This window comes from Nannospalax galili, unplaced genomic scaffold (genome assembly GCF_000622305.1).
Source record: "Nannospalax galili isolate Female #2095 unplaced genomic scaffold, S.galili_v1.0 scaffold2424, whole genome shotgun sequence".
In the NCBI taxonomy this organism is placed as follows: domain Eukaryota; kingdom Metazoa; phylum Chordata; class Mammalia; order Rodentia; family Spalacidae; genus Nannospalax; species Nannospalax galili.
This window is the reverse complement of record NW_008351700.1, coordinates 173608-196590: the sequence shown is the minus strand read 5'-3', so window position 1 is coordinate 196590 and position 22983 is coordinate 173608.

Sequence of the window (22983 nt, the reverse complement as noted above, 5' to 3'; positions counted from 1 at the left end):
CATCATTTTTTTATTTTTACATGTAAAAGGAATTCATAACTTTTGTGCAGTGGCCATTTCTATCTAATCTGACCTCATCAATTCCCACAATGATGTGTACATTTGTTATATGACAGATTTTTTTCTGGGGAGACCACACACACACACACACACACACACGAACACACGCACTTCTACTGATCCCAAAAAGGGAACCTATGACAGATCAAAGTGAAAATTATACCAAAGTCCAACTTGGTGAACCAAGGAGTTTCTATTGGGGTTACTAGCAGGAGTTTGAGTGAGGGGTTACTTACAAGAATAGGGAGAACTCAAAAGTAGTTGCATCACCTAAAAACCCACCCAGACATGGGTGACAACTTGCCAAAGCTGTGTCCCTGGAGGTCTCTGCACAGCATACAGTTGGACAGGTCCCAGATATTTCCTCTCTGCAGCTCAGCAGGTCAGTCTCCTCCCAAAGCAGTTGTTTACTCCTTTTATAAAGCTGGGGAAGTGTTTATGCTTTACCAGACCTGTGACATTTTGTTTCCATGTGAATCTCAGGAGAATCCCCTCCCTCCTGGAATGTGTCAATTCAGAGGACACTACTGTACAACACTGTAACAGCTTTGTCTCTTCCAGATTCTAGGACACATATCACAGGAAGCTGGCCCTCATCCTTAGGAAGTTACTCTGCATTTCTGAGTAGGATGTGTCTGCACAACCTCAGAACAGTGATTTTCCAATCCCTATCATGAAATGCTTGCATACAAAATTTGAAAACATGCAAAGTGCCAATTTTAAAAAATGATGCTCAGTCGATCTCAAAATGAAACATCAAAGTAACACTTTGAGGGAGCTCATACATGTAACAAAATTTTCTCTCCTTACCAAGTGGAAAAATGGGCAACCCTAGGAGTCAAAATACTGGACTTTCAAATTTGTGGAGCTTTCTAGTATCTTTTGTCTTTTAGGTATGGGACTGAAATAATTACTCTCTATATCATCACAAACTTGTTTTCAGAATACATTAATGATAATGACATATTTTACTATTTTTTTCTCAAAAGTTTATCACAGAATTTTAATAGCAAAAACAAACCACTATTACTAATAATAATAACGTCAGTTTCTGGTTATGTAATCTTGGGCAAGCAACTTTAATTTCATCATCTGAAAAATGGGTGAATAAAGACCTAATTCAAAAGATTATTATGAAAATTAAAGATAGGATATAAAGTGTCTGGGAACTCTTCATGGGATAGTAATTACAGAGAACTTTTAAAAAATTCTAAGGGATTAATTTATCATCCAAATAACAAGGGGGAAACAGTGTCCATTTGTAACTCATATCATGAACATAAGAGAGCTTCAACAAAATAGTTCCTTATTTTGTTGTCAGCAGAGCACTCAGTCATGTGACTGCCAAAGACAAGGAGATCCTACAGGAAATTCTGTCATTCAGGTAGGACAACACAGTTTGGAATGGGGATGTGACAAAAAGAAAGAAACTGGAAGCTGCAGAGGGAAAGATCTGTGGTTGTAAGCCATGAGAGTGGGTAGCTAAGATAAAACTTCATTAGGTAGAAGCCTGGGCTTGGTTAGGTGACAGCCCACCAGAGCAGTGACAGATTTGAGGAACCTATCAAGGTCCAGGTGGCATGCTGGAACTTGTCAATAATGTCTAAAAATGAAATAAAGCTCAAACCAAAAGGGCCAGCACTGCAGGCTGCATGTGCTGTTATTTTATCTTTGCAATAACTTTTACTCACAGCTCACACAAGTCACTGTTGCAATGTCCCTGTGACTGAGTCAACCAGCCAAGTCAGCACCCACAGGTCTGTGATAACCAGTTAGTGTGCTATTATCATCCACTTTAACAGAGGCTTTTATTTCTAAAGACACCACACTTCTTAAGATGGCTTACTATGTTTGCCAATTGATTTTTAATTTCTTTAAATTATTTTCTTAAATCATTATTCTGCATTTTAATGTTCTTGCATGTTCTGCATTTGGTAAATGATAATTGTTTCTTTAAAATTGTGCATTTCTTAGTTAAAATCATCTACAAAAATAGCTCACTGGAAATATTAACTTGGTGCTCTAAACAGATTGATAGTTATTTGGAAGCAAATATTTCCTAATTTTTAACTATTTGGGAGAAGCAACCAAATTGAATTTTAAGAAGCTAATTGACCTTCATAATACAGGCATTCATCAGGGAGTATCCAGTCTACAAAAACAGAAGGAACTCTCCACACATGGCAGAACTGTGTTACTGTCAGGTAGCTTGAATGGGGACAAGGAAACAGTAGTGTGAAAGTCAGATTTGCTACCGGCAAGTGTGTGTGTAAGAGTGTATTGCCTGCATGTATGTAAGTGCATCTATGTCATGCAATACCCGTGGAGGTGAGAAGATCTCTTGGAACTGGAGTTACAGACAATTGCTGGCTGCCATGTGGGTGCTGGGAACCAAACTGGGGTCCTTTGCAAGAGCAGCCAGTGCCCTTAACTGCTGAGCCATCTCTCCAGCTCCAAGAATTAAAAATTCTTCTTCACTAAACACTCCAACTCTGTCTCAAGTATATTTTACACATTGCCGAACTCAGTCTCCGTACAAATAAAATGAGATGAATTGTACTAAAATGATCCTCATTTTATAGAAGAGGGTCTTGAAGAGGGTATTGAGATTTGCCCTCTGACATGCAGTATGGTAGAGGAAGGGGGAAATTTTAACCCAGATTTTAGTTTAACCTTTCACTAATCCTAATCTGAAATACAAAACATCATTTAACAAAAGCAATAAATGGTCTGGTTACAAAAACTTCTACTTAGTAAACAATGCTATCAGTGATTTGAATGAGAGAAGAGGAAACAGAAACCGGGGGAAGAGTGGGGTGGTATGGTCTTGGTCAGTAGTTTTCACTTTACAACTTTTGACCCTCCCAGGAGTTCTCCAGGACTGAAGTAGGAATTATCATCACTTGTCTAACCCATCCTCCAAAATGACTTGCTGTTCTTTCTGAATCAGAAAACAGCTTATTTTCCTTTTAAAATTCAAGTTGTACTTTAAAGATGAAGTTTGGTATTTTCCCCCAATTTTTTTTAAAATTTGCATAAAATTTGACATAAATTTGAAAGTCTATTTCCCCAAAACTTTGAATGGCTCTTGACCTAGGTCTTTATTCAACCAATTTTGAACACAAAGTTTAGAATTTCTGAATCACAATTCATTTATTTTGCAAATCATATTATATTTAAAAATGTAATGGCTTCACCTTTGTCTTTGGTTAACTCAAACTGAGTCCTCTTTCTGTGCCTAAATGTCTCACCCAAGAGCCAATGGACATCTTTCAGTTTTTAAAAGCAACCTAAAAGGAATAAAATGGTGGTCTGTATCCCAATTCCTGTGCACAGCCTCAGGTATCAGTAGCATAGGTCTGGGGAGAAAGTAATAGTGACCTGGCTCAGCTTAGAGAAACCAAGTGATAAAGCCTTTGGCAAAAGCTGAGGAGGAGAAATAGGCATGTGTAATTTCCGAGAAACATACTGTATAGAATTATAATATATATTACATATATTATCAGGAATGACAATATCATTCAACTAAAACGTTATTTCAGATCTTCCTTTCTCCATTGTTCACCCCCCCCCCCAGGACAGACATTAGAGGCACTTTCTAAGCAAAGTCTGGATGTACTGATATCAGGTATCAGAAGACTCTGATCCCAGTGCAGGGTCAGAGCACTACGAACTGTGCCCAGAGGCAAGTCTGATCACAGTGACCTGAAGGACAGGGAGAGGTGAAGCAGTCCTACCTGCCTCTGAACACCAAAGAGAAGACAGTGCACAAGAATTCTTAGGCATGGAAACCCTATGCACATAAATTGTTTTCATTATTTCTTCATTTGCATTACATGAGTTTTAGCACCCTGCCTCCAGGCAGGAATGAGGCTAAACTTCTCTGCTAACCTCAGACTAATTAGAACCAACCTTCTCAGCTTCCCATTGGCCCGCTTCCACACGCTGTGGAGTCCTCAGACTCATTTCCCATGCTCCAGGATACTGGAAGAGCTAAAACAAAGTGGGGGTGATCTTATCTCCCATTCAAAACATTGGACTGATTCAACATTAGCAATTATTGAGAAATTTTCCATGACAGGACTCCTGACTCAGATTTGTCAAAATCACAAGTTATTTTGGAAAGCAACACGCTTCTTCCTAGTGTGCTGCATGCAGACAGGTGTGGAGGCCTGGAGGTCCCAGGAGCCTCTTCAGGAGTTCTCATCGCTGCCACACATCATTCAACCCTTGAGGCTTTCCACCTACTAAACAAAAATTGGAGAATTGAGACTGTTAAAAAAAAAAAATTTTTAAATACCCCTTAAAAAATTAAAGGATTTTGGCAAAAAACACACTATCTTGTGCTCTGTCCAGTATGGCCTACCTATGGGTACTGAGCATTTGCAAACAGGCTAGTCTATTCTGAGCTACGTTGTCCTCCAGGCTTTCTAGAACTACCCCAAAGAGAAAGAAGACAGAAAAAAATCTCAATTTTATGTTGACTTCATATAGAACTGTATCTTTTATATTATTGGACTGAATGACATATTAAAATTAATTTTACCATCTTTGTACTCTTTAAAATTTTACGTGCTGGAAAATATTGTATCAATGGATAAAATTTCATCAAATTGAATTTTAAGAAGCTAATTGACCTTCATAATACAGGCATTCATCAGGGAGTATCCAGTCTACAAAAACAGAAGGAACTCTCCACACATGGCAGAACTGTGTTACTGTCAGGTAGCTTGAATGGGGACAAGGAAACAGTAGTGTGAAAGTCAGATTTGCTACCGGCAAGTTCTTTCCCTTTTTAAAAGAATGGTTTTTAGAATTTCATACATTAATATTGTATTTGCATTATTTCTACCCTCCCAGTCCCCCTCCAATTCTTCCCAAGCCCCCTACTCCCTCACAATTTCTTGACCTCTTCTTTGATTATTCTCGCAATATGCATACATTTATGAATATATATATACATATATATATATAGTACTAGTCCATTTAGTAGTGCCCATGTGTACATGTGTTTAGGGCTGACCACTTGGGATTAGATAACCTTTCATGGAATTGGTCCCCAGAGAAAATTGATTCTCTGTCCCTCAGCATCTATTGATTGTCTGTAGTTCTTCATCTAGAGGTGGGACCACATGAAATTTCTTCCATCTACATTGGCTTGTCAACTGGTTTTGTCAAAATGCTGATCTTGTTAAGACTGCCATACTGTGGAAATTTCATGGGTGTAGATTTCCTATCATATGTAGAATATATCAACTAGCAGGAGATGTCCTATTCTTCTGGATAGTACAATCTTTCCCCGCCTCTCTTCCGCAATGTACCCTGAGCCTTATATTTAGAGGTTGCATTGTAGATGTATCACTTAGGTCAGGGCACCTCACAGTTACTTGTTCTCTGGATATATTTTCTGGATGTATAGTCTCTGGACCAGTTGTGGAATTTTGTACTAGTCTTCATACGTTGCAAAATGACGCCTCTGAAAAGTGATGAGAGCTACACTTGTTTGTGAATATAAGGATATGTATTTAGAATTTAGTAAAAACTTATGTTGGTCTAGGAAAGTGACAGAAGGAGGTTCTTCTCTGGGGTTTATGACCTCTCCAATCATGTGTGCATGGCTAGGTTTATAGTACCATGCATGGATTCCCTCCTTTTGATCATTCCTTAGGTCCAATTCGACAGCTGTTGATTACCCTCAAGATAAAAGTGTCACTGTTATACCAATAGAGATAATTTGCCAGGCCAGTCATTGCTGTAATTCGTAGGCTTTACAGCTGGGTAAGACCATTGGTTTTCTCCCTTGGCAGCTTGTGTAGTACTTTCCAATAGTATGAGAACTAGTTGTCAGGGAGGAGGCTTCCAGGTCAGCTGCAGCTCTGTTGTCCCAAGTCCTATGTCTATTAGACATAGATTATTTCCACAGCCCTGGGTTGCCTCCCAGACCTTGAAGACACAACACATTTTAGACACAGGAGCATCTCAACTTGCAGGCCAATGATGTGAACTCTCACCCAACAGCAGCACTAAGTGGGAACAAAATCATTATGCCAGGCAGCCATTTCAGAAGTGGGGGTGGAAGGACTGTCCTTGGGGGACTGGAATATATGATTTGAAAAGTCTTCTACATGAACCTGTTACATGCTGAGGTTTGAAAGCCTCTATTCTAGACAAACTAGGACACCTCTGCATTCAGAATATTCTGTTTTACTGAAGCACACCAGTTTCTTCTTTTTACACTTTGGCTTCTTTGTCAGCAGAGAAGATAGCAAGGCAAACCAATTAGTGATTTCAAATAAGGTGAACTTTCCTCAGGCTCACAACTGATAATTGAGTTGTTACTATGCAGAGAGCTCACTTTTTGTGAAATTTAAAATATCTTGTAGATAATGGACTCTTGATATATCTTTTCTCATTAATTACCCTTCAAACTATTCTGAGACATTTCATAGCAAAGTAGAAATAAATGTATTCCATATTGTGCTGAAGAGGTTTTGTCAATTTGACATAAACTAGAGACATCTGGGATGAAGGAACCTCAACTGAGAAATTTCCTCCATCAGCCTGGCCTGTGGGTATGTCTACGAGGCATTTTCTAGACTGCTGGTTGATGTATGAGGGCCTGTCCCACTGTGAGTAGAGTCATCCCTGGGCAGGTGAGGTGGGTCTAGGCTGAGCAAGTAGCTGAGCAAGCCAGGGAGAGCAAGCTAGCAAGTGTTTTTCCATGGTCTCCGCTTCAGTGGCTGCCTTGAATTCCAGCTCTGACTTCCCTCAGTGATGGATTGTGACCTGGGAGTTGAAGCTAAAATAAGCCTTTTCCTCCCCACATCAGTTTTGGTCATGTATTTTAATAGCAACACACAGGTAGTTAGGATGAGTACTGAAGGACATGCTGGTGCTAACTGAAATGGCAAAACTGACTCCATTTCATTCTAGCTGATGTTTGCTGCACCGTGTGTTCCTGCCCAGCCACTCTACTGCATCCAGCCAGCCATAAAGATTGCACCTGTAGCTTCAGGGGTATGTCGTTTCTACAATACTGAGAAACTTCCTACTAGCCCGGTAGTATGTCCTTTTACTAGCTATACCTGCATCTCCATGGAGCTCATTGTTTCTGCAATACTGAGAAACTTGTTTTTCCTAACCAAAACTTTTTGCTAATTGAAAACCTCTTTGTTAACTGACCTGCCCCTGGTCTGGGGTAACCATGGTGGTCTAATGTAACTATGGTTATTGGCTTTGCCCCAGCATGATGTAATTGTGGCTTTAAGCTTGACTCCCACTCTGACTCCCCTTGTGATCAACTGGCTTGTCTGGAGCTAGCTTTCTGGGAAGACTTGGGTGGTGACTCTACCTTTATCACCATCATAACACCCAAACCTTCCCCTCTACTTCCAACCAGTGGCTAATAACTAACTGACACAAAGAGCCTGGCCCCTGTAGCTCAAGGTTTGGGACAGATAATATGAAGTGATAGTAAAACTACAAGATCATCCTCCTCATAGTCAAGGACCATACCCTTGCTTAGCCCTTCTTTCTTGTTTTGCTTTGCTCCCTCCTTTACAAAGTTTTCCTGAGAACATCTCCTCAGATATCACATGCAGCTGAGTCTCAGGATTTCCTTAGGTGATTTGACTAGAACAATAGCAACCATGTTTAAATTATGTTAAAGACATAAAATAGAGTTTTCTCATTGCCCAAACAACTGCAAATTCTTAACTCTATTGTCAAGCTATTGTTTAAAAAGGAATGAAAATAGTCTAGTAATATCTAAAACAAAGAATATGCAACAAAATAAACCTGTAAATATTCAGCTATCCTAAAACACCACCAGCCGACCACACTAGCTAACTGGCCAGAAAATGTAATGAGTACCAAACTGAAAAATAGAACAGGGAGAAATATGTTCATCTGCTGAAGTAGAGCAATGACTTTGAAACATTTGGAATCCTGAAGCCTTTAAAAATTTGATAAAATTTAGGGATTCACATTTCCAAATATACATTAAAAACATGTACATTTGAAAGAGTTGTAGTAAATGGCCAATTCAAGACCACGTATTTCAATGAAAAACTAGTTAATGTGTTTTATTCCATGTCAGTGTATGTTTGATATTCTATTCCCCTTAATATTTCTTATGTGTTAAACATGCTCACATCTCTGGTTGTTAACCAAACTTATTGTCTATTTCTTGAGCAACCTAAAACATACTTATTCATACATCCACCATATTCAAACACATACATCTACCTCAAATACTACCTCCTTCATCTGGCCAAGCTCTCTTCTTAAAAAATCTTTTATCTGTGGTCTATTCATATTTTCATACATGCATGAATTGACAACATACATGTATATACAGTATTTGGGACATTTTTAGTCCCTCCCTTTAACTTCTTGCATCCCCCTCACTCTCTCTGCTGAAACCCCAATTCTTCCTAAGAATCCCTCTTCTACTTTGCTATTGCTTTTTTTACCCCTAGAGCCTCAGTGAAGGGTGAGCCTCATGAGCCCCTCTTCTATGCATGATGAAATGATAACTGGTCCAATCTTGTGCACATAACCACAGATGCAGTGAGTTCATGAATGCCACAGGGATGCCATGTTCAGAAGACTATGTTTGGCAGCACTCCTTCCCCAACTGTGGCTCTTTCATTCTTTGTACCCCTCATCTTCCAAGTTCCCTGAGTCTTGGGAAGGAGGGGAATGAGATAGATGTCCCATTTAGTGCCAAGCAGTCCATAGTCATTTGTTCTCTACCATTTAGTGAGTTATAAGTTTCTGTATTAACTATCACCTGCTGACAAAAAGAAGCATCTCTGAAGGCTGAGAGCAGCACTAACCTATGGTAAGTATTTTAAAGGCAATTTGATACCATGTCTGTTCTAGTTTGTTTCTCCATTGCTGTAATCAATAGCAGCTTGGAGAGGAAAGAGTTTATTTGACTTACATCTCCTGGGTCACAGTTCCTCACTGAGGGAGCCCAAGGTAGGAACTCAGGGCAAGAACCTGGAGGGAGGAGCTGAAGCACAGGCCATGGAGGAACGCTGTTTATTGGCTTGCTCCCCGGTCCATGTTCAACCTGCTCTTGTATACAGCATACAAAACAGGACTGCCTCCATGTGGGTCACATCACCCACAGTGGGATGGGCCCTCCCACATTACTCAATAATCAAGAAGACTCTCCACAGACATGGTCACAGGCCAGTCCAATGGAAGCAATTCACCCATTGAGGCACTCTCTACCCAAGTGTCAAGTTGACAACTAAAGCTATCCAGAACAATGTCCTTTAAAAAATAACAGTAGCAGGTCCTCTTCTCCTATGACCAATGGGCTCCTCAGCCACAGGTTCTTGACCAGATTTACAAATACCAGACATGAGTTCCCTCCTGTAGAGCAGGCCTCAAATTCACTCAGAAAGCAATTGGTTGCTTGCATAATGGGTGCGCCACTATTGCATCAGTGGGCTTATTTTGCCAACCAAGACATTATTGCAGCTCATAAGGTACACAGCTAGGTAGGACAGCTGATGATCTTTCTCCTCCAGAAGCTTGCATGGCATCTTGTAGCACTATGAAAGATAGGCAGGGAGGAAAGTTCCAGATCAAATCGATCCTGATTTCTCAATGTCTTACAACTTAGGTGTGCAGTGTCTTTATATTTGGTCTTGTAGTCTGTGAACAAACTTTTCTGTGTCCCAAAGCTCCATCTAGTCTTCCCACTCCTCTGCCCTGCTGCTCAGTTTTGCCCTGAGAAACCCCATCTCAGTTCTTGTTTTTCAGACTTTCCATTCTCTAATCAGGCTCTTGTCCTCTACCTAAAAGTGATTGCTGCCACCCAAAATGGCCCTTTCCCTGTATACTATGCCATTTCTCTGGCTCAGCTCCTTCTCCAAAGTTACAAACTTGATCTACTCACCTTTATAAGTAGCAGGCTGATTCCCCTCCTATGGCTACCCAGCTATAAGTTGACAACTAACACATTTTCATTCAGCAGAGATGTTCCCCCAGAGCTGTAGAATCATGAAACTAATACATCATCACAGTATCTCAACAGGTCTAAAACTGAGCTATTTCTCTTTCATTCTGAACCTGCTTTTCCTCCTATTTTTCTTTCCTTGTTTGCAACCACTGCCATCCCCACATGAGCGATCCAATCATTTTCTGCAGATTTATTTCTTAGTATTTCTAGATCTTCTGCCTTTCACCTCATCAGATAGACACTTCAGTCACTAGTTGAATTAGTGTCCCTCAGACACTAATTAGCCCCTCCACTACTGCCACAACCTCCTCACGAAAAATGCCGATGTGATTAGGCCGATCCTTACAGACATCTGGTCAGTATTCTGTGGATCTAACTGGAACTCAGCAAATGTTTTTGACCAACTGAGTTGTGCCAACTAACAGAGATACTAACTACTCTCAAATCAAATGGATTTTCCCCTTTTTCCAAGCTTGAATTGCCCAAGGCACCATTATCCTCCATTAAATACTGTCAAATACTGACCATTCCAAGCTTTTTTTTCCATTAGAGGCTGATAGTATTTTAGTTCTTTTCAATTTTTTGTCCCTTTTCCAAAAAAATTAATAAATAACATCAATTAGAAATGAAAGAATGAGTTGAAATAGGAAAAAAACAGGTAAGCAGGGGGTATGATATTTAAATCAAGATAAAATATTTGGCAACCAGCCATAGTAATTTGTGCTTATGATCCTGGTACTACTGAGTCTGAGGCAGGAGGATTGCTGTGAGTTCGAGGTCAGTCTGGACTATATTGTGGGAGACAGACTGGAGCCTAGGGTGAAAGTCTTATTGACAGCCATACAGCAGGCCTGAGGCAACGACCCAACTGCTGGAGCCACAAGGAATGCCTTGTGACATTTTGCTCCCATTGGCAGATCATGAGACTGATGTCTAGAGATCGACACTCCCTAATCACCACCCTTGGGTACCTCACCTTTAAACTACTCACTGTACTGTGCATCACCCTTGGATACCCCACCTTTAAACTGCTTGCTATGCTGTGATTAGACCACTACCCCTATATAAGCTTGTGCCTTCCTGCAATAAACCAGATCTGCGTCACTGAACCTGGTCTCCTGTATCTGAATGCAGCTCCACTGACACAGTCTCCTCACCAGCCCTGGGGTCCGGACCAGACGACTGATCAGGGGAACTAAGAGAGCAGGAGAGTGGCCACAGCTGGGGGAGAACAGCCACTTGACGACCACACTATATAAGTGCATTTCAAGTCAGTCTGTGTTATAGAGTGAGACCCTTCTCAAAAACAAAACAGAAAAATTGGAGAAGTGTAGGAAGGTCCAATATCCGGTATACTTGGTCTTAGCCAAACACGGCTTCCCATGAAAACCCCAAAAATGCTTGAAAAGTTTCCATGAAAAGGATTGAAAAGCTCTACAGACTTCAAAGAGCTCTTTAAAATGTTTTGATGAGTTACGTGTAAATGAACATGCAGATTAAATTTCCATCTCAGTCCACATGTTCTTCAAACACTGACAGGAAAAGGCTTTGCCAAACATACTCTGAGTTTTGCTGAGCTCTAAGCAGTTTGCTGCATTCAGCAAACTTAAATGTGGCAGGCTCACCCATCACTGCACCCTCTGCACTAATTCAAAGCACAGTGACTAACCAGCAAGTGTCAGGAAGAAAGGAAAATATATGCAGAGGATTAAAATAAATGAGGACTTCTTTTCTGCTCACTTCCTGGAGGAGATGAGCTATGGAGGTTAAATTCATTCTCTGATTTTATCTGGACACTTACTGGTTTAACCTAGAAATAAATTTCTGAGCTTCTATTACATGCTAATCACCATTAAGAAGCCAAATATTTTTATGAGCCTTCACTTGACTTCTTAGAATGAGGAAAACAGATTTCTTTCACAAGTCAAAATGCATTACCACTACTTAGGGCACAGTGTCTGAAGAATCAGAGGAGGTACAGAAAATGTTCACATGTACACATTCTCCTGCTAACAAAGCAAGAAATAGCCACACTGGTTTATAGACTATGGTTCAAGAGCTAGAAGCTACATCCTCAGTGTAGTGGCCTGCTGCTGCCTGCTAGTCCAGCATATTCTGGGTCCCAACATCCCATCTCCCTGGCTAGACCATAACAGCTTTTGGGACAGGTTAGAGCATGTAAGTAAAGGTCACCAAGCACCCTTGACTGCCCCCAATCCAGCACTACCTGGGTCAGAAATCCAAATTGTCAGCAAACTGTGTGCTAAAAAAACTAAAGATTAATTAGGGGTTTCTACCACTGAAAAAAATGGAAAGTTAATAACTCTCTTACTTGACCATACTGCTCAAAAGTCTCTGTGATCCAAGGTCTTGGTCCCAAAGCAGTATGAGATTATACCGGATTCAAGTAGGGCTGCTACTGATTAACACTTTAAAAGTTTCTGAGCCTGTCCATGTGTTCCTAATGAGAAATAAAACGGGATCATCACACTGTCCCCCAAGGCAGACCCAAGGAAGGAAGGAGGACAGTTGACTGACTGAGCTTAAGATCTTCACAAGGGAAAAAGGAAAGATTATAGGATGTGGTGCTTTTGATTTTAGGCATTCTGAGAGCATAGACCTCACATTCTATTTCCTTTTCATGCTCCCCTACAATACCTAATTCAAAAAACACCATCCATTTACTTGAAAAATCTCAGAAGACTGAAGGAGGGAATGGCAGGGTATTGTGCAGGGGAGAGAGTCAGGAAGGCTGGGTCCTAGAGAAGAGCATCCCAGTGGCAAACTCTAATCTCTGCATTTTCTGCTCCTGCCCTGTGTGGTTAGTCAGTTTTAATGGGGTAAAAAATGAGAACATTCCCCACTTGAGCGACAATACACATTCAACTCAAGATCTCTATTCCCTGGACAGGTTGAAAACAAGCCAGATAGGACAATGAGTGAAGGGGGAGGACTATGCTCTAGGAGGGAAAGAGCCTTCTCTTGTGGGTTTTGCTATCAGTTCTTTCTGCAGCCACTGTCCCATGGTGATTGAATTACTTTAGATATTGTGGGAATGAATGGCCATGCTGGCAGGAACCCCGAGCTGGAGAAACTCTTCTTAGATCAAGGGTTGAAAAACCAAACAAGAAAAATGAACACACAAGAAAAAGATCTCTTGCAAAGGGTGGAAGTGTATTTCATTTTTAGTGGTATTAACATCTTTGCCATGTATTCTGAGGTCACATGCTGCATTCTCAATTTTTAACCTGTTTCTGAGCCTCACAGAACAAAGATGCACCAATCAGATCCTCCCAGTTACACAAATTATGTCTAGCTGTAAATCAGGCACCTCTGGAAGCAGCACTGACTTTTTTAGGCCACCAGAACAACTATAACTGAGTTATTGCCTCTGGAATAAGGAGACTCTTGTCCTGATCTGAAGGAGTGAGTTTACTTTCTTAAAGGGCCAAGTCTAGTAGCTAGTGGGACACTGGAGGAGGTTGAACAGCAGTCTGGCCACACGTTGCTGTCTGTTCATGTGGCCCAAAGAAGGACAGAGGATGTGATGAAGAGAATTTGTTCTAGTTAGCCTTCTGTTGTGAAAAAACACCATGACCAAAAAGCAACTTGAGAAGGAAAGAGTTGATTTCATCTTACAGATTATAGTCCATCATTGAGGGAAGCCCGGGCAGGAACTGAAGACAGGAGCTTGGAGCATAAACTACAAAGGAAAGCTGCTTGCGAGCTTACTCCTAGGTAAACATTCAGCCACCTTTCTTACACAGCTCAGGCCAACCTGCCTAGGGATCATATCGCCTACAATGGGCTGGTTCCTCCTACATCAATTAGCAATCAGAAAATTCCCCGATAGACATGTCCAAAGGACAATCTGATGGAGGAAATTCTTCAGGTGAGGCTCCCTCTTCCTATCTGTGTCAAATTAACAACCAAAGTCAGTGATCACAAGGAAGTGGCTTAATAGATGGCTATAGTCCTGAATCCCGTGTCACACTTTAGCTCTATTTATTGTTAAATGCAATGGTGCTGGTGTAATACAAGTAGGCAGGTACCCTGAAACTCCTGAGCCTCATGGACTAAGGCTACACCCTCAGGTAACAGCATGATGGTTGTTGGGCTAAGTACAAGGGATCAAGAACTGTCTCTTTTCCAACTCTGCTTCACCTTGGTCTCAGAAAATGCTATGTAATCAATTTGTGGTCTCAGTAAGGATAATTACATATCACATGCCAGATATTAAACAAATAAATTTGTGCGTTTTTTTACATTTATGAATATATACTTAATTATAAAATTTCTAAAGGAAAAATTAATTTTATTAATATTTTTATGAATATGTTTGAATATCTTTAAACATCACAGCAATAAAAAGAAATATAAGAAGCCATAAGAGAAACTAAATGATAAATTGATAAATTTTTATAAGAATTACAAGAACTCATCCTATTACAGAGACACTTATACATCCATGTTTGTTGTTGCTCTTTTCACAATAGCTAGGAGATAGAAGCAACCTAAGTGCCCCTCAACTGGATAATGAAAATGTGGTATATTTATACAATGGAGTTCTGCTCAGCAATAAAGAAAGATGAAATAATGAAATTTGCAGGTAAATGGATAGAACTAGAAACTGTTATACTAAGTGAAGTAACATAGACTCAGAAAAACAAAAGATGTATGTTCTCCCTTATATGTGGATCCTAGCACCAAATTCTTACAAGTGAGTATGCATCCAGACATAACTGCAGGAACCAGGTGTTCTAGTTTGTTTCTCCATTGCTGTGACAAAATACTCTGACAAACACCAACTTGGGGAGGAAAGGGTTTATTTATCTTACATCTTCCAGGTCACAGTCCATCAGGGAGCCCAAGGTAGAAACTCAGGGCAGGAACCTGAAGGCAGGAGCTGAAGCACAGGCCATGGAGGAACTCTGCTTGCTGGCTTGCTCCCCCGGCCCCTGCTCAGCAATAGGTTGGGCCCTCCCATGTGTCCTAGTTTGTTTCTCCATTGCTGTAATAAAACACTGACCACTACCAACTTTGGGGAGGAAAGGGTTTATTTATCTTACATCTCCCAGGTCACAGTTCATCAGGGAGCCCCAAGTAGGAACTCGGGGCAGGAACCTGGAGGCAGGAGCCTCTGGGCCATGGAGGAACTCTGCTTGCTGGCTTGCTCCCCTGGCCCCTGCTCAGCAATAGGTTGGGCCCTCCCACGGCCCACCTGCCAGGGGTGGCACCACCCACAGGAGGCCGGGCCCTCCCACGTCACTCAATAATCAAGAAGATGCCCCATGGACATGGCCACAGGCCTCAACCCAGGTGTGTCAAGTTGACACTAAAGCTATCCAGCACACCAGGATAATAACAAGGAACCAGGGAGGTAAAGGAAAAGAAAGAACCTGAGAGAGAGCATTAGGAAACAGGTGTTACTAAGGGAGATACAGATAAAAATGGGGTTATTTAAATGGGAGGGGCAATCAACAGCTACCTAATTTGTTTAAAAGCCCACTCAAAGGGAGGAAACTCAAGTGCGGTACTGTAACATAACCTAATACACATGGCTGGAGTGGTCATAGATCTTAGAGAAAATCCAAAAACTCTCACATCGCTAGACTAATGTAATTTTTTACTATGTGCAAAATATGTATTCTTATAGTTACAGACAAATATCCCAGTCACCACTCATCAAAGAAGCTCATTTTGCAGCAGCCAGAGACTAATACCAAGAACCACAACTGGTCATACACAGACATTGTCTATGAATTGACCAGGCCTAAGGGACACATCTACAATGTAGCTGCTATACCTAAGGATCATGGAACATAGAAAAGGGATAAAGAAGAGGACACTAATAAATCAGTTCTCAATAATGAAGCTTCCTCATGCAGCAGAGGACCAGGAACACAAAAGGTCACAAATGGCCAAAGTGTACAGATCAAGAGTTTGCTAAATAATGGTCCTTGGACAGGACCCCTTTATAAAACTTCATATACCCAAGGCTCAGGGACCATTGAGGAAGAGGGGATGGAAAGATTGTAAGAGCCAGGGAGGATATGCATGACCATATGGTAATACAGTCCTACAAGTTCCTGTGAACCTGCTCAAATGATTCTATGGCATAGGTGTCAGCATACACAAGTCCTATGCAAACTCAGGCAGACAGTAACCCAGCACAGAACTGGGAAAATGAACAGCAGACCCCAATCTTACCTAAAGTAATGTTGGCAACTGCTTGCTGCTAGATGAAGAAGAGCTGATCTTCCTAAAACAAGGGACTCTAAATAAGCTGACTAGACTCAGCAGATGGACTTGCACTGGGGAACAGCTGGGGGCACTGACAACACAGTGGGCAGTAACAGGGATGACACAGTATGAGTATATGGACTCCAATGGGAGGGGGGTTTGGGAGGGTGCCAGTGGAGATGGGGGTATAAGATGGGGATTAAGATTGTTTGAGATGTTCTGCATGAAATACACAAAAAATAATAAAAATTATTATAAATAGCTTATTCATAACATTTTTATCAATATGTGTGTTTATATATATGTGTGAGTTCCTGTGTATTTTATGGGAAAAGGTAGTGTCTTTCTAAATGTGTATTAGCCAATGCGATGCATGTGACTACTTCATATATATATAATTATTTTTATTCAGAAATTACTATTTTTATATGTAGAAATTAATTTTGTCAAAGATCCATTTGTTTATGAAATACTCATTTGAGTATATACCATATATAAATCCTATAGCCAGGTCAGGCTACAGTGAGAAGCCAGAGAGAAGTTTAATCAATTAGACAATTCACATAGTTTAAAAACACACATAAAATAGTGCATTCTACACAGAGCATGACCAGGGAGAAGAAAGGGAAGAGTGTACTTCCAGTTCAGGAGTCAGGGTCACAAAAAAAAAAAAAAAAAAAAAAAAAAAAAATTACACATTGAAAGGACTCAGTACACTTCCGAAGCTACTTTAAGCATTTTATTTTTTGTTTTTGAGACAGGGTCTCCCTGTACCCCCAGCTGGCCTGGAACTTGCTATGTAAACCAGGCTGGCCTTGAACTCACAGAGGTACACCTGCCTCTGCCTCCCAAGTGATTTAATCAAAGGTGTGTGCCACCACCTGGCTTCATTTAATATTTTTAATCTTATTTGTTCCTCAACTATAAATATATATTCTGGAATTATAAAATTCAGCAGCACAGAAGGAATATTTACCTTGATCCCATCATTTTGTCAGTCGGTTTCATATTATATTGTGTTTGTGTTACTCAAAATTTTCCGTTTGAAGAAACATTCATAAAACTGCAGCAACTAATTATAAATCATATAAAATAAAATACCAAAATCATGGGGCTGGAGAAAGAAGGCTCAGCAGTTAGGAACTCTTGCTGTTCTTCCAGAGGACCTGGGTTCAATTCCCAGCACCCACATGGCAGCTAACAACCATCTGTAACTCCAGTTCCAGGGGATTCAACACTCTCTTCTGGCCTCTGTATGGCATTGCACACATGTAGTGCATTTACATACATGCAGGCAAAACACTCATACACATAAAATAAAAATAATAAAATATGAAAAAATAAATAAAAATTTTAAAAATGCCAAAATCACCCCTCTGCCAACCACTACCCAGAAGCAGTTTGGGATCCTCCTTTTTTCATTGTTTTCCTTCATTGAACAAGACAATATCTCTACATTGAGAAAAGGAGAAGGGAGGGGAGGGGAGCAGAGGGGAGGGGAGGGGAGGGGATAGTAGAGGAAGGACCAGAAAGGGAAAGCCACACTTGGAATCATGTTCTACCTTTGATTAAAAAATGCTTTTATAATTTGCAATAAATAATTCACATTATTCAAGTGATCAGAGACACTGCCTGCTTTTTAATGATTGACAGGACTTTATTACACTATGGACCATAATCTGTTTAATTTTTCCTCTGCTGATAGTTTGAAGTCTGTTTTATGTTTTTCTATTATGGCCTAACTAAAATAGGCATCTTACATATATATTTGCATATGGAAGACTATTTATGTGTGAAAGGTGTAAGATTTCATACAAGAGTACACAAATTGTGTGTGAGTGTGTGTGTGAGTGTGTGTGTCTATAATTTCTTTTTGGCTCCAGAATTAGCTGGGTTAAGGGAGATGTTCAAGAATTCACATTTTGCACACTAAAGTCTACAGAGATTGATATAAACCAAAAGGTTCATCATACCCAGAAATGGTGAAAGAAAAGTGAACTAGAAAATGTCAAGTGAGAGCTTTAAAAAATCAGACGTAGTTTTCCCTCTGAGGCCGGGGACCTGCTTGGGTGAAGTGTGGCTCTATCTAAGCCTCAGTTCAAAAGAGAAACCCAGTGGGGTGAAGAGACTGATTGGAGTTCCTGAATCCAATGGGCATGGGCCACTGTAAAAAGGAAATGCAGGCCAGGTGGTTGACTGCTCTGGAGGAGAGTTGGTAGAACTAGAATTCAGACCAAGAACAAGAAAACATTGACAAGAGGTCAAAGGACAGGACGCCAAGCCCTACAGCAGCTGGTGGAGGCTACACACAGGGACATTGCATGTGGTCGCCTACTCTATTACCCCTTTTCTCTATCAGTGAAGGGGGGGATCTTGCTTGTATGCCAAACCCAAGTAATGGCAGTATCTTAGAAGATAGAGCTAGAGCCTGATTGTCCTGCGCTTCAGGAGTGCCAAGGTCAACAGAGACCTGAGGTCAAATGGAGAGGCAAACTATTGTCTGAGGCAGAGATACAGCCTGTCCTGTCCAAATGCGACAGAGGAATGAAAGAGGGACGAGGGAGGCAGAATTCAGAAGCTTTGTTCTATTTAAATATGGCCATCCATGTAGGAGATAGTCATAAGTGTATAGCTCTGGAATCCTAAGTCTTTTTTATTTCAGCAAATCTATCAGAATTACATTCACTTCAAAACCCTATAGCAGCTTCAGGAGGATTTTTTTGACACTCACTCCTTACCACACAAATCTCAATCTTTTTTTTCATTTGCATATGTATGTCATGTACATTCATATATATATGCTCACATGAGTATGGATGTATGTTTGTGTGTGCAGAGTGTGTGCATACATGTGTATACATGCAGGTGAAGGCCTGAAGTTGACATGAGGTATCTTCTTTGATTGCTTTATTGAGTCAGGGTTTCTCAGTTGAATGTCAGCCTCACTAACTACTCTGGCTAGTCAGCTTGTCTGGGGGATCCTCTATCTCTGCCTCTCAAATGCTAGGATTACAGGTAACCGTGACACCTGCCTGGCCTTTGGAAGGGTTCTGAGGATCTCGATTCCTGTCCTCACACTTGTGGGACAAGTGCTTTATTTACTGAGCCATCTCCCTGGCTTGATCTCTAATGACTACATTCCCTGTGCTGAGCTTGGCCATTTGCTTCTGATACTTCCCGGTTCTCGCAGCCCTCACCAATGCTCAGCCCTGTATGTGGCTTGCCGCCTCCTGGTCTGGAGCTCTCTCTCTCTCTCTCTCTCTCTCTCTTGCTTGCTACTGCCAGCTCTGCCCCTCTGGCCAAATGCTCCTATGAGCAGCACACCACTGGCTTGCATAGAGTAGAAAGCAAAGACTTACTTTTTCTCTGTATTGACTTTCTCTGCTCTTTCCTCTGCCCTCTCCTTTCGGTCTCTAGAGCTGCATCAGTCTATGTCTCTCTCTGTTCTTTGCAAGCTGTAATTCACAAAACAAAATACATTTTTCTACTTCTTCCAGTAGTTTTTAGGCATGTGTTGCCATGGGAGATACTTACAATTCAATTTTGATGTAGAGGAAAAAAAAAAGAAAAAGAAATTTAATGAATTCTCTAGGAGAGACATCTAAAATAGATTCTTGCCCTGCCATACATCCTCGTTCATCAATGTGACAGTGGTTCATTTCATCATGTCAGTCCAGGAGACCTGGGAAATATTCACTTACCACCTCCTCTCCTCAAAACAGTTTGGTTTTCTAATATAATGATTGTGTTTATTAGAGTAAGGACTTAAGAGAAACAGGTCACTCTCATCCCTGTCCTTTAGACATGAGCTCAAACTTGGGTACAGTGCTGCACACTTCCTTTTAAAACTAATCAGCAGACTCTCCTCTAGAACACCCATTTCTCTGTGTCATGGGGAGAATCACCCACATCAAAACGTGAAGCCAGTAATATGTACAACATTTGACCTGAAATACCTCCCCTATGAGGCTGTTTTGTCCATCCTGACAGCTTACCACATCTTCATCCCTTTCCCATATGAGAATCAAATTACTATTTTATAGTGCTTAAGAAGTTACAGGCAAGGCTGTGGTTTCAAGTAAGAAATAAATAATATAAATAGAAAGATACAGGTCTGACATATTAGGTGTCATCTAAGCATCTAAGTGCTAGGAGTTTTATGTCTTCTATAAGCTCTTTGGAAACAGATTTGTGATGGAGAATTGCATGTGTGCTTATTTAGGAGTGCTCCTGGGAGACAGACATATAAGGGAGAAAGTAGATCAAGATCATATAGAAAAAGACACTGACCTCGAAATGAGCAGCAGCTCCATTTGCTTCTTTTAAGTTTTCCCTATAAGGACGAGTTTCTCCAGATTCCAGCTGACCTTGTTCTCAGGGACATTTTAGAGAAGACAGGGAATGAATTAAACCACTGCTGCTGCATCTGACTTCAAAGCCACAGTGGATATGCATCACTCTACCATCATGCCATGTTCCTTTCCAAGTTCCCCTCATTCTCAGCACATATCTCTGCTGGTCTAGGCGACTTGCCTGGTAAAATGATCCAGAACCTTATCCGTGGTCACCATGCACTCCTTGCATTGATGGATATACTTGTCCATTTACTGTCACAACTGGGCATGTGAGCACCCACCCAACCCAGTCCTCCCTGTGCTGGGTAGCAGCATCCCTGCCTCTTCCTGATGACCAGGTCAACTACTCCTGTCACTGTGATGACTCATTTCATTTTATTTATGTATAAATTACGTGTGTGTATGTGTGTTTATGTTAATGCATTCCATGTAGGTAGTAGTACCCATGGAGGCCAAAACAGAATGTCAGAGCCCCTGGAGCTGGAGTTAAATGCAGTTGTGAGCTGCCTATTGTGGGTGTTGGGAACCTCCACCAGATGGTCATAAGCTTCTCTCCTCCCCAGTGTGTTCTTATGGGAGATACAGTGTGCAATGGGATAGTGACAGAACTAGCTTGTGATAAGCAGCACTGTGTGCACAGCCAGTTGCTGCCGCAAGGTCAGCCACTTCACCTTTACCAGGACACAGCAGCAAACCAAGAAGTTATTTTGGAATGCTGTGTGGCTCCTAAAACCATAGAATTCAGCATTTTGGTTTTTCCAGAAATAGCATACAGCATCTTTTTCCACCACAGACACCTCTGGCACCAAAGAGTCTATTAGATCACACGCCCCAAGCTTCAGAGCGCTTTCCTGCTCTAGGCTCCACTTGTATTTGGCAACCTTCCATATCATCATTTAGTAAAAGGGTCTGAGAAGCATTCCAAGTGTGGAACATGCTGCTTCCAAAACCCAACTCAGCCTCACAAATATTGTACTTTTTCCTACCAGTGGTGTGAGGTGATACAAAAATATGTCCTTGAGTTGCCGAGGATGTACCAATATGTCCCCAAAACACTTATCTCTCAGAATATACCATTAACCTACCAGTCCCCTGAATCTTCCTGTAGTTTATCTCTGACACTGTGACGTAGCTGTGTTGTACCAAAGCCTCTAACATAGTTGCCATTTCTTACTAATCTGTTCCAATTAGTGGATGTTGTCCACGATTACATTGGAGAACCAATGTAACATGCTGAGGAATGTCTAGTTTAGCCAGGTCTCTTCAGAGAGTGAGAATTACTATAGCCCTGGGGCAAGATTCTTAATATATATTGTTATTTATTCAACATGAGAGTAAACTGCATGTAGTACTCCTTTCTGATAACGAGAAAAGAATGTGTGCAGGATCTGTGGTTGCATACCATCTTAATTTTCTTCAGAAAAGATATGTGAAGATACTGTAAGAGACTGCTTTAAAGACTACAGCTTGGTCAGTCTACTCACTTCTTTATAAACTTCCTGTTTATGTCTTTAAGGGTGTCATTGATCCACGCTATTTTCCCTGGGATACAGTATTGATTTGATTTATTATATTGCTGAAAGTAGGCGGTGAAAAGGTAGTGTCAATGGTTTCTACTGGCTTTTTCTGCTCTGATATCTCTTACCCGCAATGTGAGGGCTCCACTAAGCATTTTCAGACCGATTGTCTACACAGTAAGCGGTGAAATAATCATCAACTAGATGCATAGATTCACTGTAAATGGACCTGAGTCAGAGAGTCATTTATCATCAGATATTCATGTTTCTTTACTCTAAAGGAGAGCCATAATGGGTTTGGCGTTGATGCCAGTTTAGTCCATCAACTAGATGCATAGATTCACTGTAAATGGACCTGAGTCAGAGAGTCATTGATCACCAGATATTCATGTTTCTTTATTCTAAAGGAGAGCCATAATGGGTTTGGCATTGATGCCAGTTTAGTCTGTGTCACCAAAGGTTTTGGTATTCCCTTTCCCTTGATGCATTCAATTACTATTTTTAGGAGGCTTTAGGAAAAGAATAAGGGGATTAGTACTAAATGAACCTGTATTCCTGGCAGCATCATAGGGCCCTTCCTTGTAGACGCCTAACTACATCAGTCAGTTCTCCAAATCGGAGAACTAGATCATGTCTTAAAACCGTGAGAGGCAATTATCACCATCTCTGACTCTCCATCTCCACAATCCTCTATAAGGTGAGATTCTCTGCTGCCCCTTCAGTCTAGACACTCCTTATTACAACTGTCTACCTGTTTCTGATTGCTGGGCACTGCTACCTAGATTCTACTATGTTGGGATCCAAATAGCTCCATTATAATAATAGAGCC